Source organism: Lissotriton vulgaris, chromosome 5, assembly GCF_964263255.1.
Source record: "Lissotriton vulgaris chromosome 5, aLisVul1.2, whole genome shotgun sequence".
NCBI lineage: Eukaryota > Metazoa > Chordata > Amphibia > Caudata > Salamandridae > Lissotriton > Lissotriton vulgaris.
Window position 1 is genome coordinate 814,001,830 of NC_141693.1, and position 16,656 is coordinate 814,018,485.

The following is a 16,656-nucleotide window of genomic DNA, read 5'->3' on the forward strand; positions in this document are numbered from 1 at the left end:
CCGCCCCTGGTGGGAAGTGTCATTTGTTCGATAACTTGCCAGGTAATGTTGGTTTCCTTGTGATTTTGTTCAAGATAGTGAGACACCAAGGGGGCTGTAATCACTTTGCACTTGATCCGACTTTTATGTTGGATAATGCGGTTCTTGACAATTTGGGTGGTCTGGCCGATGTAGATTAATCCGCACGGGCATTCAATGGCATAGATCACATAGGTGGATCTGCAATTTGTGCGGTTTCTTGAGGTATAGCTTCTGTCCTTGTATTTGAACACTTTGGTGTTGACTGTAAGTTCACATAATGAGCAGTTGAAGTGTGACAGGTGAAGTTACACAGTGCATTTGTTCTGTTTCAAAATAGTGGTAACACCGTATATCACAAGTGTTGTGGTCGTACAGCACAAGTTTAGGTATTTTAGGTGTGTAAGGTAGAATGCATAGTGAGGATTGTCTATGAAATCGTAGCTTTCGAGTATAGGGACTTCTGTCCTGTTTTAAAACTCACTGTGAAAAGAGTAGTAGAATTTATCTAAGCTTGAGTGAAGGGTAAGGAAGCGTTGCCTATCTTACTGGCGAGTGAGGATTTCTATTAGTGGGTTAAAGTCCTACTAAAGATTTATGTATGCATGGCTAGGGATTTTTCTGTATGAATGTGGGTAAATGAATTTGTAATGTACGATCGAGAGAAACTCTGAATTGTCTCTAAGTAGGTGTAAAATATCTCTGTATGTGCATTTAGAGAGAAATGAGTTCGTTATTACCTGCTAGAAGGGTAAAGTAGCCTTACTTTATCGACAAATTTAAATATTCTGTGAAAATAGTGTCGTGTAATTCACGTGAAAAGAATACTTGAATGTTTGGGAAAGCTATCACTTTATTTTAGTGAAACAGACAATTTTTTTTTTTGTGGAGTTATTAACTGAATTTAATTGAAAGATTTGTAAATATGGCGATGTGAAAAAAAAAATGTTGTACAGGAGGTGTTAGTTTAAGGAGTGGAGTGAGGGACAGAGCAGCTGCAGCGGTAGCATACGCCACAAGTGTCGCACTGTGATTGGCTAACATACGTCACAGTATACGGGCACAGATTGGCTCATGTGACTAAGGCAAGCTTACAGCTCAATGGCTCATCCTGAAAAACAGTAATTCTATTGGTTGAGCAAAATAGTGACGAAGCTTAACTTGATTGGTTTGTTGGTAAGTTTTGCGCACGGATTGGTTGGTGTTGTGGAATAACAAGGAAGTTGTTACGATCTTTTCCGAAGTAAGGGAAATTGTTTAAAAACATGGATTACTATTACATGAAGGAGAAAAAGAAGCTCTCTTGGTTTCAGAGATCGAAAAACAAAATTAAACCTGACAAGAAAATTTCAACGCGGGATGGAAGATTACTTCATAAGTACAAAAGAGCTGCAGCTTATATGTTGGGTGAATATGGTTATCATACTTGTCTTTGGATTGAGAATTGGATGAGGTATACTGAAAATGATGGCGTATTAGCATGGCTGGAAGATGGATCATTTAATATAGCAGTTTTGAAAAATTTAAGAGAAAAAATGATGAAACTTGTACCAAAGCCTAGACATACTCAATTTGAAGTTTTAGTTGAATGGGAAGATGAACTGTTTGAATTAGAAAGAGAGAGTAGAGGAATATTAAGGGGAACAGGATTAGGTCTTGATAGAGAAACACATGAGGATAGAATGTGCCGATGGAGAAGTGCAGACATGTGTGATGGCTTGTACCCAGTGAGACTAATTGATGAGGTAACTGGACAAAAGAGTGCCCAAAAGAAAAAGAAAAATAGTGAAGAAAGTGATTCAGAAGATGGGGTATTAGAAGAAATTTATACTAGAAAACCGCCACCTTATCAACCAGTTTGTTCATGGACTACTCCAAGTACCCCTCCAAGAGAAAGTATTGATGAGACATCTCCTAAAACAAATCCGAATTATAGAAAAACACCTGAAAGAGTAGAAACAAGACGTAATTCAAATATATCAGGAGAAAATAGAAATTATACTAAAACCTCAGTTCAAAGAAATGAAACCCCAAGAAATGGAAAAAGAACAGAAAGGTATGAGGAGTTACCAAATACCTCAGAATATATTCATTCTACGAATGAATTAATACAGCAGTTAACTAAAAGCAGGGAAGCAGTAACAGTACCTGTAATGATTGGACCTGTTCTTCCAGTATTTGATCAAAAGGAAATTAGGCATTCAGCTTTAACTGTTCCATTAAATTCAGAAATACAGAAAGTGACTGAAAACTTTTATTCAGATTTGTCTGAAATACATTGAGAGATAATAATGATGCCTGACTTAACTTTTAATCAAAGTTTGTCATGTAAAACTCCATCTGGTGCAGAATCTGACTCTGGAACTCCGGAAAAGAGTCTGAGTAAAATAGATTTAACACAAACCCCAGAATGTAAATTACTTGATGTTCCAAAATTGAAAGCAGATTTAGAGGAATTAATAATTGGAACGATTGGAACTGACAGATTGAAGGCATATCAGGATGATGAATTATTATTTATTTGCAAAAACATAACATGCAAAACGAAAAACAAATATGATCAATTAGAGGATATGGCTTTTGAATTAGAAGAAGATTTAAGTAAGCAGAAGAATTTGCAGAAAACTTATAGGGTGGATTTTTCAGAAAAAGACATTGAAAATATGAATACCACAGGAAGAATCATTCATATAAAAGACTTCATTGTGATTTTGAGAAAATGGGGTGAATTAAGTAAATGGAGAGCGAAATGGGCAAAGAAAAGAGATGACGACAGAACAAGTTTAGCTTTTCCTATCAGAGAAAAGGAAAAAGTAGTAAATGAGTTTCCAATGAGAGAAATACTGGGAGGAGGGTATGTGCATGTCCCATGGACAAGACAGGACATTTTCCTGTTTGCAAATGATTTTCCTCGATTAAGAGAAAAACCTGTAGAATGTTATCGACAGGTAGACAGATTTGTGAAAGTTTCAAAAGTTTTGTGGATTGATCTTGATGGATTCATTGACATAGTTGTCCCATCAGATCTTTGGACAGAATGTAAAACTACTATAAATTGGCCTAGAGAAGAATACCCTCGAGATAAAGTAACAGGTGCTCCTTCATCAGAGGTAATGAGAAAGTACGAACAGGTAATTGTGTTTTTGAAAAACAAGATTCCCCCAAAAGAGATAGATTGGGTTAAAATAGATAGGACAACCCAAGAGTCAAAGGAATCCGTACATTCATTTTATGAAAGATCACTGCTGGTATTTCAACAATACTGTGGTTATGAACATTTAAGTGAAAAAGACATGAGCCATTTTATATACAGATTTGTATATGGTTTGAGACCTGAAATTAGTGAAATGGTAAGAACTGGAATAGTTGGTTGGCAATCACACACAGTAGATGATATCTGGAGAAAAGCAAAATACTGTAGTGATGAAATAGCCTTTTCTTTCAACTTCTTTTGTTTAGCATCTATGTGGGCACAGGTAAAAGTGGCTGAACAACAAATAGCAACTTTAGGAAATAAGAATGTTGATCAGAATCAAGGGAAATTTAAAAGTAATTATGATAAACCAAAATTGATGAGAAATATAGAAGAGTTAAAACAGAAACTCCCATGTTTTAATTGTGGCGAATTTGTACACTGGAAGCATGAATGCAAGAATCCGCCCAGAATTTATTAAAAAAATGCATCATTAAATCCACAGATGCAGAATGAGATAAATCAGCAGCAACAGCTACAGCGACAGGTAGTGATTCAGCAAAGTCATTTACCACAACCGCCACTTCCAAACTGTGTAAATGTGCAGAGATACAGTTCAGAAACAGGATTCAGCGGAGGTGAACAGGTAAACAGATCGCCAAGAGTGAATGTGTCGAATGTGTCTCAACAATATTGGTTGAAAGAAGATGGAGGGAGTTAATCTGAAGAATACTTCTGACGGTGCATGAGAAAGGAGGAAGAGCGTGTGCTTGGAGCCACTCTTGAGGTAGATCAATCTGGTCCATTTGTAAATGGTAAAGTGAATGATGTAGAAATTACTTTCCTAGTGGATACAGGTGCTACCCGTTCTACTGTTAGATCAGTGTAAATAGAAAACCTTCCTCTCTCTGGAGATACAATCCAAGTAGTAGGTGTAGCTAATCAGCAAATAAAAACAGATTTAAGTGAACAGTTGAAGTTGAAATAGGTAAATTTAAAGACATGCATAGATTTGTAGTTTGTGATAGCAGTCCAGTAAATCTATTAGGTAGGGATATCCTGTGTAAAATGAATTGTGCAATATATTGCTCACCGGATGGTATAGAGCTTTAAACTCCAGAAGAAGATGGGCTTTACAAATTAACAATGTCAATGGTTAAGGCAGAAGAAAGTACATTATTTCCTGTGTTTGATAAGAATAATCTACCTGAAAAATAAAAGACACAGTGAATGTAAAAATGTGGGATTTCACTGGAAATGAAATGGGTTTGATGAAAAATGTAGACCCAGTAAAAATATCAGTAAAACAAGGAGCAGATTATCCAAACATTCCTCAGTATAAAATGAAAGCAGAAGTGATTGAAGGTGTTACCCCTGTAATAGACAAATTGATAAAACAAGGTGTTCTAAAAGAAATTGAGAGTAGTCCATATAATTCAACTATTATGGGAATTAAAAAGCCAAATGTAACTTTTACAATTGTACAAGACCTGAGAAAGGTTAACAAAATTGTTATTCCATGTTGCTCAGTTGTACCAAATCCATCGGTAATTTTATATCAGATTCCGCATGATGCAGAATGGTATACGGTTATTGATTTGTGTAATGCATTCTTTACTGTTCCATTGCATTCAGAAAGCCAACAAATGTTTGCGTTCCGGTTCAAAGAGCGTGTTTTAGCATGGTGTCGAATCCCTCAAGGGTATACCAAAAGTCCATCTATTTTTAATCAGTTGCTAAATAAATCATTGGAAAATCTAGATTTACCTGGAAAATCTACGTTAGTGCCGTATATTGATGACCTCCTTGTGGCAGCAAAAACAAGAGATAATTGTGTAACAGATACCATTACTCTTTTAAATCATCTGGCAGATGAGGGACATAAAGTATCTCCTGCAAAATTACAGTTTTGCAAACAAGAAGTAAAATATCTAGGTCACAGAATTGCAAAGGGAGTCAGACAAATGACAACAGAAAGAATAAAAATTATTCAAGCAAAAATCCAAAAACACAGAGACAGGTTAGAATGTTTCTAGGAATGGTAGGTTATTGTTGCCAATTGATTAGTGGGTTTTCAGTAAACACAAAGCCACTGCAGAGACTGACAAAAGCATACTTAAAAGACCTGATTAGCCTAACAAAAACTGAATTAGAAGCTTTTGAACAGTTAAAGAAAAGTTTGTGTGAAGCTCCAGCACTAGGAATGCCTGATTATGAAAAGGAATTTGAGCTGTATTGCAGTGAAAGAGAAGGATGTGCATTATCAGTTCTGATTCAAAGACATGGAAGACTGAGAAAGCCAATAGCATATTTCTCAGCTGTTCTTGACCCTGTTGCAAAAGTATTACCAGGTTGCTTAAAAGCAGTGGCTGCAACAAGTGTAAGTTTGGATCAAAGTGAAGGAATAATAATGGGATTTCCTGTAAAAGTATATGCACCACACTCAGTTGAAATTCTCCTCACTAGAAGCAGAACACAAAATTTGACAAATAATAGGCTAACAAAAGATGAAAAGATTATTCTTGGCTCGGACAATGTTTCAATTGCGAGATGTGTGAATTTAAATCTTTCCACATTATTACCTGACACTACTGAAACAGAAATCAGGGATGAGGTTGATCATGAATGCCTGGATGTATTAGAATATTGCACTAAACCAAGACAAGACATAAAAGATGTCCCATCAGACTATGTTTTATTTGTTGATGGTTCATGCTTAAGAACAGATGAAGGTGTTCTGAGTACAGCATATTCAGTATGTACAGTTGCAGATGTAATTGAAGCTTCCTGTCTCAAAGGAATTCGTTCAGCTCAAGTAGCAGAATTAATTGCTTGATTCGTGCATGTGAATTGGGAAAAGAGTTAAAAATTACCATAGTGACTGGTAGTCAATATGGTTATATGGTTATGGTGTAGTCCATAACTATGGCCAGCTCTGGTCTCAAAGAGGTTATTTAACTTCTGCGGGATCACCAATAAGAAATGCTCAGTTGATTAAAAGATTGAATAATGGAATTCAGCTACCAGAAAAAATTGCAGTAGTAAAGTGCACAGCCCATAAAAAAGGTGAGGATTACATAACAAAAGGAAACTCATATGCTGACTCAGTAGCAGCATTCTGTGCAAAACATAATGTGTCCATGAATCGGGAAAAAAAAATGAACATGTTTTGAACTCACTTATGCTAACATCTGTAGTTGAGACTTGGCAGGAAGTATAACAGTTGCAAGATGAGGCAAATGATGAAGAGAAAAACACATGGTTAAAAGCAGGATGCAGACAAAGAGAAGATGAGGTTTGGGTCTACAAAGATGACAGACCAGTAATGCCAGGTAGTATGATTTCTGACATGGCACGCATGTTCCATGGTCCAGGACATATTGGTAGAGATTCAATGATTAGATTATTCAGACAAATATGGTACAATCCAAAATTCAGAATAATTGCAGAGTCCTTTTGTCAAAGGTGTCTTACCAGTCAACAGATCAACCCAAGCAGAAAAACTATTGTAAGCACCATAGGACGGGAGGGTGGTCCATTTACCAGAATACAGCTTGACTTCATTGACATGCCACCTCACAACAAACTCAGATATTTCTTGGTGATAATCTGTTTTGTTTTCGAGATGGGTAGAAGCATTCCCAACACGCCACAATGATTCAATTACTGTGGCAAAATTGCTTTTGAGAGAAATCATACCAAGGTATGGTTTTCCAGTGACGATCAAGACAGATCGTGGCACACATTTTGAAAACAGATTGCTAAAATTGATTTGTGAAGCACTGGATATAAAGCAGAAATTACATTGTGCTTACAGACCAGAAGCATCAGGTGTTGTTGAGCAAGTGAATGGTACAATAAAAAACAGAATAGCAAAGATGTGCTTAGCAACAGGAATGAAGTGGACAGATGTATTTGAGAAGCTTTCCAGATAGAAAAAACAGGATTGAGTCCTCATTAAATACTAATGGGCAGGGTTATGAGGCAAGCATTTGTTCCAGTTGATAAACTGTTGAGCATTAATGATAGCATCATTATGGATTACTGCAAAAATCTATCTGATGTGGTGACTTCTGTGTTCCATCAGATGGGAACTGAAGCAATTACAAAAGAGAAAGAACAAGCTCATGATCTGTTACCAGGAGACTGGGTAAGGACAAAAGTACATCAAAGAAGAAATTGCCTAGTACCAAGGTGGCAGAAGGCAAGACAGGTGATATTAGTCGCAACAAATGCAGTAAAGTGTAAGGATTTGAAGAGATGGGTTCATGCTAGCCACACCATACGTGTGCCAGCACCTGAGAATCCTGACGAAGGTGAAACAACAGCTGATTCAGATTCAGAAGAAGAACCTGAAAAAAATCCAGATCCTGAAGATCGACAAGAAAGTCGACATCTCGAAAATTCAAATGTGAATGAAGCATTGAATGAAGAAAATGAAGAAATTGTGATACAAGATTCTGAAGAAAATGAAAATGATGAAGATCTGCTAGATCAAGAAGCAGAAAAGGAAACTGAACAAGAAGTGATTCAAGATCCAGATCAGGAGAGTATTGAAAAGCAGATTGGAAGCTCTGGAAGAAGGAACGAAAATTCTGAAACTGGAGAATTGGAAGTAATTGAGGAAGAAGAAGAAGAAGAAGAAATTTCAAGTTCCAGCTACAAGGATGTTGTTCCTAACAGAGTGAAACTGACGAGTAAAGAAGTACCTGAATCTAAAGAAGAATCTGATACAATAAAACTGATTATTAATGAATCAGCTGATAACACAGAAAGTGAAACAGATGATAGTGGAGATGAATCAATAGTGAAAAGATCAAGGAAAAGAGCTTGGAGAGTGGAGTATAATTTAGCGGAACCGAAAAGGAAATTAACAAGAAAAGGAGATAATTGGCCAAATGAAAACGAAGGCCTAAAATTTAAATTAGTGAATAAAGCAAAAGAGCAGGTGAATGAGATCACAAGTCAAAAGGAAGAAGGGAGAAGACTCAAATAAAAAAAACAAGCAGGAAAGAAAATAGAAGTGATAAACAGCAGAGCAAAAAGAGTAATAAAGCCAAATCAGAAGTACAAATCACCCAGTGGACCTATATTATAATTCCACCAGTAGTAGAAGTAAATAGTAGTCAAGGAAATTTAGATGATGCAAGTGATAATGATTGATTTTGTTCATTAGGTGACACAAGGTTAAAGAAATTGTGTTTGGTGACACAAGGTCGAAGAAATTGTGTTAGTTGGCATAAGGTCTAAGAAAAGCTGTTAGAAAATAAAGTTATCTGGTAAAAAAAAAAGGGGAGTATATTTAGTAATTTTTAATTTTCATTTTTTTTTAGGTTTTTGTTTGAAAGTAAAGATGCCTTCTACTAATAATAATTTGAGATGCTCAATTTTCAAAAGATGTTGCAAATTGTCTTCAATATGTGTAATCTTGATAATCTTAGTTTGGTTAATTTTAGCTGTCATTTTTCCTTTTGGAATAGATAAAGAGATGTATAAAACTAACATGACTAGTAAAGTTGTGGTTAATCATGATAAAGTTGATAAGACTGATAAAAGTATTGTACATAAACCAGAGATTCATCAAGATAGATCTGTTGGGAGATTTTTCTAGTAATACCTTTTCAAGACTTTTATCTGAATATGTTAAGGTGATGGACGCAAAAGACTGCTACATTTTTGTGAAGTTACCTACTTCTGTGTCTGAAGGTGTTACATATAATATGCTTCCTCTTACTTATGGCGTAACATGTAGTGTAATAGCTAGTTTGTTTTATCAAACTGGACGTTTGGAATATCATTATTCAGATTTTGATGAGATTTTTGCAAATTTAAAAGTTGAAGATAGCTTGAATAAAGTGAAATATGCTAAACAGATGAGGGAATTTTTCCTAGCGACTAGTGAATTCACTTATGAGTACGCTTTTAGAAATAATTTAACATGTAAATTGAGAACAGAAGAGAATACGTTCTTAAATATGGTGGAAGAGAGAAGGGCAATTTACAAGCGAAATGAGATGTTGAAACATATTAAGTCTAAATTTTGGCAGATGGAAGATGAAAAGCTTAATGGTAGAAATGAAAATGTTGCAATTCACATAGATAAACCTGTTAGTGGAAAATTTTGTATGAGAAGAGATAATACTTTGTTTGATGATTATTTTGTAGGTGCAAGTCAATGTGAAGACACTTATCGTATTATAGAGGGTTGATGATTTAAAGGAGGCAAGGATCCAATTTTTCCTGGAATTTATTTTGTTTGTGGGAATAAGGCTTATTACAATCTCCCAGACCATTGATATGGGACATGTTATGTAGGTTTAGTTTTTCCCCAAAAATTTCATGTAGATAGAAATGCAAAAGGTTCATTTGAAATTAGTAATCACCTGAATAGATTTAGAAGGGAAAGCTTTACAGAAATAATGGGAGACATATTTGGTGCATTAATTCCTATGGTAGGAATAACCCTGAATGCAAACAAAATCAGAAAAATGTCTACAATTGTTGATAGATTGTCAACAGATACTGCAAGTGGATTTCAATTAGTGAATACAGAGCTTGTTGCTATGAGAACAATGGTGATGCAAAATCGTCTTGCTCTTGACATTTTGCTGGCAAAAGAGGGTGGAGTCTGTGGAATTTTGCATGTTCAACATTGTTGTACTTACATACCTGACAAAAGTCAGAATATAGAAATGTATACAAAAAATATTACTGAATTACATAATGAAGTTGAACCTTTAGAGGACGAATGTTTTTCAGAACGTTTAAGTAAAAGATTTGCAGCAATTAAATGCTGGTTTCAAGAGATTGGTAATTCAATTATAGGTAAAATAGTTTTTCCTTTAATAGTCATAGCTATAGTGATACTTTTGTTAAAAATTAGTTGCATGATACACAAGAGAAGAAAACATGTAATAGAAAAGAAAAGAATTTGCAAACTAAGAAAAGAAAAAGAAAAAGAAATAGAATTAGAAGAGTTTCAGAGAACTCAATATGAAAAATGCAGAAAAACAGATGAATCTAAAGTTTAGAAATACTAATATTAAGAAAGTCCAAAACATGTTCAAGGGTTGAAAATGTATAAATTGTGGGTATTATTTGGTGATTTAGAAATCACCAGATGAGGGAGTTGATGAAGCAAGGTGAAGAACAAGATTTTGTTCAAACTTGTGAAGTTAATCTCCCATAACAGTAATTAAATTAATAAGCTTGTGGTGAAATTACTAATCAACTTAGTTTAAGAATACATTCATCAATACACGCGGGATAAACTAATGTGCTTTATGTTGCAAACGCAAAGGAAAAAAATAATAAACTAACCTTGTCTATTGTCTTTGCCAGTATTTATAATGCTGCCTGTTTGTGCTTTTTGCTAGGCAACATAATTAACAGGATTAATTAGTAAAGGGGCTGGGTTACAGAATGGGTCTCAATTCTTTAATTAATTGATGTCTTGTGTTTGTTTAATAATAGTTTCCAAAGTGAGGCCTAAAGGTGGTTCAGAAAACATGGCTGCCCGAGCTACAGATGGAAAAGCTTGTCCAGAGTGAAATCTTTGCACATGCGTAGCTGTGAGGATTTTTACTGCACTGTCATCGTTAATTGAAAAAGCAGTTCTTTGGTTGAGTTGAACGTGCTCATGAAAAAATAAAAAAGGCTCAAGGACAGAAACTTAAAGTGAATGCCAAGGCTATGAAGTAAATGTTCGAAACTCGAGGAAAAGTTACTTTCTTGAGGAAGCTGAAAGATGTGGAAATAAAAGACAATAGGGCTTATTTGAAGCCTGGACTTGGTCAAGAATCGGAGATGACCTAATGCATTTTATCATGGACTGACACAGGACGGCCAATGAAAAGTTCGGATTTGCTTAAAAGAATGTAAAATGTAGAAAGTTTAGCTAGAGAGAAAGGTATAAAACCTTACACTATGAGCAGGAAAAAAACTCCTACTTTCCGATTCCTGAATGACGTGACATGCTGATGGACCTTTGGCGCATGTAAGGACAGTAGACTTTTAATAATTTTTCCTTTCTAGGTGAAGTGAGAAATAGACAGGGAAATAGATTTAGGGAATGGAAACTGTTATTCTGCTAATATTTCATGTTTCTGAGCTTGCTTTGAAAATGTCAGTTTATTAATTAATTTCCTTATTAAAATGCTGCTTTCTTACTTGCTTATAAAATAAAGATTCTAAAACGTAAATGCTTTTTCTTTATGAAAAATAAAGTTAATAAAATTAGATTTGAAAAGACAAGCTGGTCTTGTTTATTCATGGTCTAGTTTCCATCAGTTGATCCAATCGCCTTAGTGGTCTGATTAATAAATAATAAAAGTTTAAAACCATGGTGAAAATAGATGAACTGCAGTTGTATATAATAATGAAAATAATATGTGAGTAGTTTTAGTTAATCACACCACCTGATTCAGTTGCTCAAAAATTGTCTCATTGGTATTATGGGCCTTTATATGTGTTTCATGATTAATGGTGAGTATTGAGGTGATAGGTAGTGTTTATGAGACAGTTTTTCAATCAGAGCGCTGGATCAATAGCATCTAAATATTTCCAACAGAATTTTCCAGAATATGAAAAATGTTAAATAAAGGAGTGCAGATCGGGTAGGGAAATGGATCTGCAAGTAGATAAAAATTGCAGTAGTCCCAGATGCTCTTCAGTATTAACCAGGTAGTGCCCTCAATGACGAGTAGATAGGAGGAAGCGTTACGTTGAGAACAGGCAGGGACTGGCATACTTAAACTGAATGCTGGCAGTAACTGGGCAGGGAAGAAATTACAGTAGTCCCTGACGCTCTTCTGTAGTAACCAGGTAGTGCCCTCAATGACGAGTAGGAACAGGCAGGAAGTAGTGTTGCACTGTGAACAGGCACGGACTGGCATACTTAATCTGTATGCTTGCAGTAACTGGCACATCCAAAGTTGTGGGCGACCGGTGGTAGGTCACTGGTGGGGCTTAGTTGGGGTGCCAGTAAGCTTGAGTAGCTATTGAAAAATACTTTTCTCTTACTTGTTAATCTTGATCACGAAGTTTCATGAAGATCCTTAATGTTATGTGCAGTGTAGGTTCAGTCCAATCGTCGCCAAATGTAATATGATAGGCTGTAGCCGAGATGTGATGATTAAAGAAGGTTTATTGATTAATTATAATTCCAAATCATAGGATCAATTAAGCCCCACCAGGAGCAGCTCTCTTGCTGCTCCGCCCTCTCTCCCAACTGTCATCCAACCACCAGGCATCCCACACATTCTATCATTACATCACACACTCCAACATTCCACCATTCATCCACACAGGCTGAGTAGCAAGACAGGTAAGTGAGGAAGGTAAATGGCATCCAAACCAGAATACCACACCCTCTTTACCACAAGAGTGGTTCAGAATTATTGATTGCTGTTCAATTTTGGGGAATACATTTACAAGGATAGGGAATACCCCCACAAGCACACACATATTTGAGACATTTGATAGGAATACTAATACATCAATGCCGCCACAAATGCAGGGAAACCCACAAGATCCACGTATCAGGGCCAATTCACTAACACACATCCAATGCCCACACCACTAGACTAAGAGACATATACTCACCCACACATGCCCTGATGTGGGGGTTCTTATAATTCCTTGCTGATCAACAATGAGAGACACATTTGAAATCAAACTCATGTTCTGTAACACCATTAATGTTTTATGGATAGCACCAGCCAAGAACGTGCCTGTTTATTTTCTGTTTTGTTTTACCATGATTGAAAATAAAAAAAAAACAATATTTCTTTTGTTTTTTAATAAAAAAGTAGACATAGGAAGCAAATTGGCATTCTAATAAGTGTGGACTACTTGCACATCATATGGCAACTGAATTAACTTAAAAACTAAACAACTAATGATTAGTCACTTTAAAAGACACATTAGTATTGTCACACCACAAATTGTTAGTCTGTTAAACCATGTAACATATTGATCCCCACCACCCCCTGCATTCCTACTACAGCTGTTACTACGCACTGAGATCTCCCTCATTCGGACAACTGCTTCTCTTATGGCCCGTAGCAGTTCAGGAAGATGGTAGAGGGTGTGGCGTACACTCTTGGCTTGCAGCACTGCCCCCAATTGGCTACGCAAAGGGAACAGGAAGGTCACCTACTACCAAAGTAAACGCCTGCTCAAGGAGGCTGACAGGGAGCAGCTGCCCATCCAATACCATTGTCCCATCTTTACTGGATACGTACTCCCTATTGCCCCGTTCACGTGAGTCCTTCTCCCATTCTCACAGCATCAGTGTCTCCTCCTGACAGCCCCAAGCTCAGGGAGCATGCCTGTGTAACCTGGGAAGCCATCTCGGAGTCAGGTGAACATCCAGCTTTCTGTAGGTCGCAGCTCTCAGTCTGTTCATGCCCTATTTATCGAGTGGGCATGTGCACTGAAATGCTGTCATACATGTCTTTTATACAAGCTGCCCGGGCAAGTCCGTACACTGCCCTCAAAGCGTTGCAGGGACTGTCAGCCTCAGAGTCTTTATTTATTTATTTTATTGATTTAATGCAGCATGTGACGCGGCCTGTAGACATCACAGCTCTTAACAAAAAAAATGGCGGGCGACGACCAATGGTGAAAAAAGCGCAGCGGCCGCAAAAAAAATTAAAGCACAGTGCTTTGAAGCTGCATATAAAATGAAACCACAGTGCTTGTAAAATCGGCACCACACTAATTTAAATTTGAGCATTTTTAGGTCGAGCAGCAATGGTGAAAAAAGCTCTGCGCCCAGTACTTACATGGCTGCGAGTGAAGCACGGGCCATTTTAAATGAAGAAAATTGTGCTTACAGACTAAATAACAGGTCCTGTGTCGCAACCAAAGTATAGGGGCCAGTCGCTTTGAGAGGGTACAAATGAAGACAAGGCAGTACTAAGGAGGGACTAACAAGCTTATTAAACAAACCCAAGCCTGCATTTACAAAGAACAAAGACACAAGCCACAGAAAAATATGGGTTGGGCTTCTAGTCCATAGTCGATACAACAGATTGCCAGAGCAGTGCTTGAGTGCTGGCTCAGGCTCAATCTAAAAATTCTGTAGTAAATAGTTGCGTATAAATGCTTTTGTTGCAAAGATGTTGAATTAGACAGCAGGACACTTCTTAGTAGTTACAAGATAGGTTCATTAAGATACAGCAGAGCAACACACCTCGCCAGCTGACCAGACCATCAACTGCCAAGTGTGGAACATTCAAGTAAAACATAGAATGTACACAGGCATTCTGGGAGGCTTAGTAGGTGGAAACAGAGAGGAAGGTGTAATGACAGCAGCTGGCCATGTTGGGAGGAGAACAGGTTTACTACACATCCTCCTTCTTTATCTAGAAAGGACTGATGACCGCAGATGGCCATGTTGGGAGGGGCACATGGTTACTACACATCCTCCTCCTTTATCTAGAAAGTTATTACACAACTCAATCAACTCATCCTCCTCCTTTATAATGGAAAGAAAATACAGATAGAGAAGGCAAACAAGCGTTAAGGGGCAAAGAGTGTTAAGAGTGAAATGTGAGGTCAGACACTCCACCCAAAACAACTAAAGGGTATCACCACCACCTATTCCCCTTAGACAAAACAGGAAAAGTCAGTCCACTTTCTCCTATCTGTCCTTGACCAGCAAAAACATAAAGAGACAGTTCACTTTCATCAACCTGTTTTTACGCTCCAAGTTGAAGATAAAAGTTCAACTGATGATACAATGCTTCTGCTTAAGAATTTCATCAAACAAAGATCAGCAATCAATGTTGTTGAAGTACATCAAAATTTGAACTAGATGTCCCGGTCCAGTTCTGGATCCCACTAACTGGTTCTTGACCTCTTTCTTAGGTATTGGGTCTTTTAATATGGTTGAGGGCCTCAGAATTAGATAATGTTTTTGGACTCTCAGTTCAAGAATTTTCTTTTTATAAATTGCCTTCATTTTCTGATACAGGACTCTTTATCTCAGTAACGGGGCACTGAGACCCCGTTGCAGGAGATTCTTCTCGGTTCTGGACTCACTGTCCAAACTGTGGGACATTTGTCCCCTCCTGGTTCACAGTCAAGGTTAAGAGCTCCCTGACCAGCTTCAAGATATGGAACATTAGTCCCTGTTCTGGGTCGTCTGACCCCCTTCTTGTAGCCATACCAGTCATGGGCTTTATGCTCTCTTGGACGACCTTTGTCCAGTCCTTGTCTTGATACGACCTTTGTCTCATCTTAGATGTCCACTCTTTGTTCTAATAACTTCCTATTCATTCCTATGGGCCAAAAGGCCCACAGGAATGAATGGGGAGTATTCCTTATTTGCGATTAGCAATTAGCTAATCGCAAATAAGATAGCGATTTAAAGGGTGCCAGGGGTGTCCAAAGGACACCCTGTAGCACCCCTTAAATGCAAATTGAAACAGGTGTTTCACACACACATGTCCAAAGGACATGTGTGTGTGCAACATGCAACTTAGAAAAATGCTTTTAAAAGCATGTTTCTGAGTTTTCGCTATTTACCACGAGGTTTGACCTCGCGGTAAATAGCGGGCCGAAATTGCGAATTCGCAATTTTTTAATGGATGATGAATTGCATTTAAGGAATCTCAAATAGAGATTCCTTAAATGTAATTCCTCGCAAAATTGCGACATCGCTATTACCGAGTTTTGCATTTGGGATGATGAATCCCAAATGCCAAATAGAGCTCGCAAAGGGCCAGATTCTCAGAATCTGGCCCTTTGCGAGCCGATTCCGGCTTGATGAATCAGGCTGTTAGTCTTTAATACTGCAAGTGCTGAGAACCCAATCTCACATAAATAGGACGAGCTGAAAGGCAAGAGAGTTTTGATAGCAGTTTCTCCCAAAGCTGAATATTCTGCAGACATTTTCAGCCAAGACAGGGATCGTAAGGGAGACAGTGTTGCCGGATTGTTCGAGCACTCCCTAGCTCAGAGCTGGTACACGAGAAACAAATCTTGTTTAGAAAGAATTATTATTTTTTTTTTATAACACCTTTATTAACATTGTTCAAATCATACACAGCTTCCCGCCTACAACCCACTTGGGCCGGCGATGCGACAATGCTGGATACAGTCGAGCACCAGGGAAGACAATATACACAGCCTGACGCCGTCAACCCAGGGGTACGGCAGCGTAATATCACAATACAACAAGCAAGCTAAACGTGAGCCAACACCGGGGCCGTCGCCGTCCACTTGTACCCCAGTGGCTTAGGGGTAGGACACGTAGGACGGGTGCTGCACAGTCAGAAATGAAGGTGTATTTTGTGTTTAATAAGACCCCCAAACTCCCAGAAATAACCTTCAGTCCCCCCCACCTCCCCCCTGTCCAACCTGTCCACTAACCAATCATTAGCAACTACTCTACGTCTAGGCCGTGTCGCCGCCCCCTCTCTAGTTCCCAAATGTGA

General features: G+C 37.7%; 1 pseudogene; it reads left to right on the forward strand.

Moving 5' to 3' along the window:
• The first annotated feature begins 1,283 nt into the window (after positions 1–1,283).
• LOC147711621 (uncharacterized) lies at positions 1,284–16,408 on the forward strand (annotated as a pseudogene).
• The last annotated feature ends 248 nt before the right edge of the window (positions 16,409–16,656 follow it).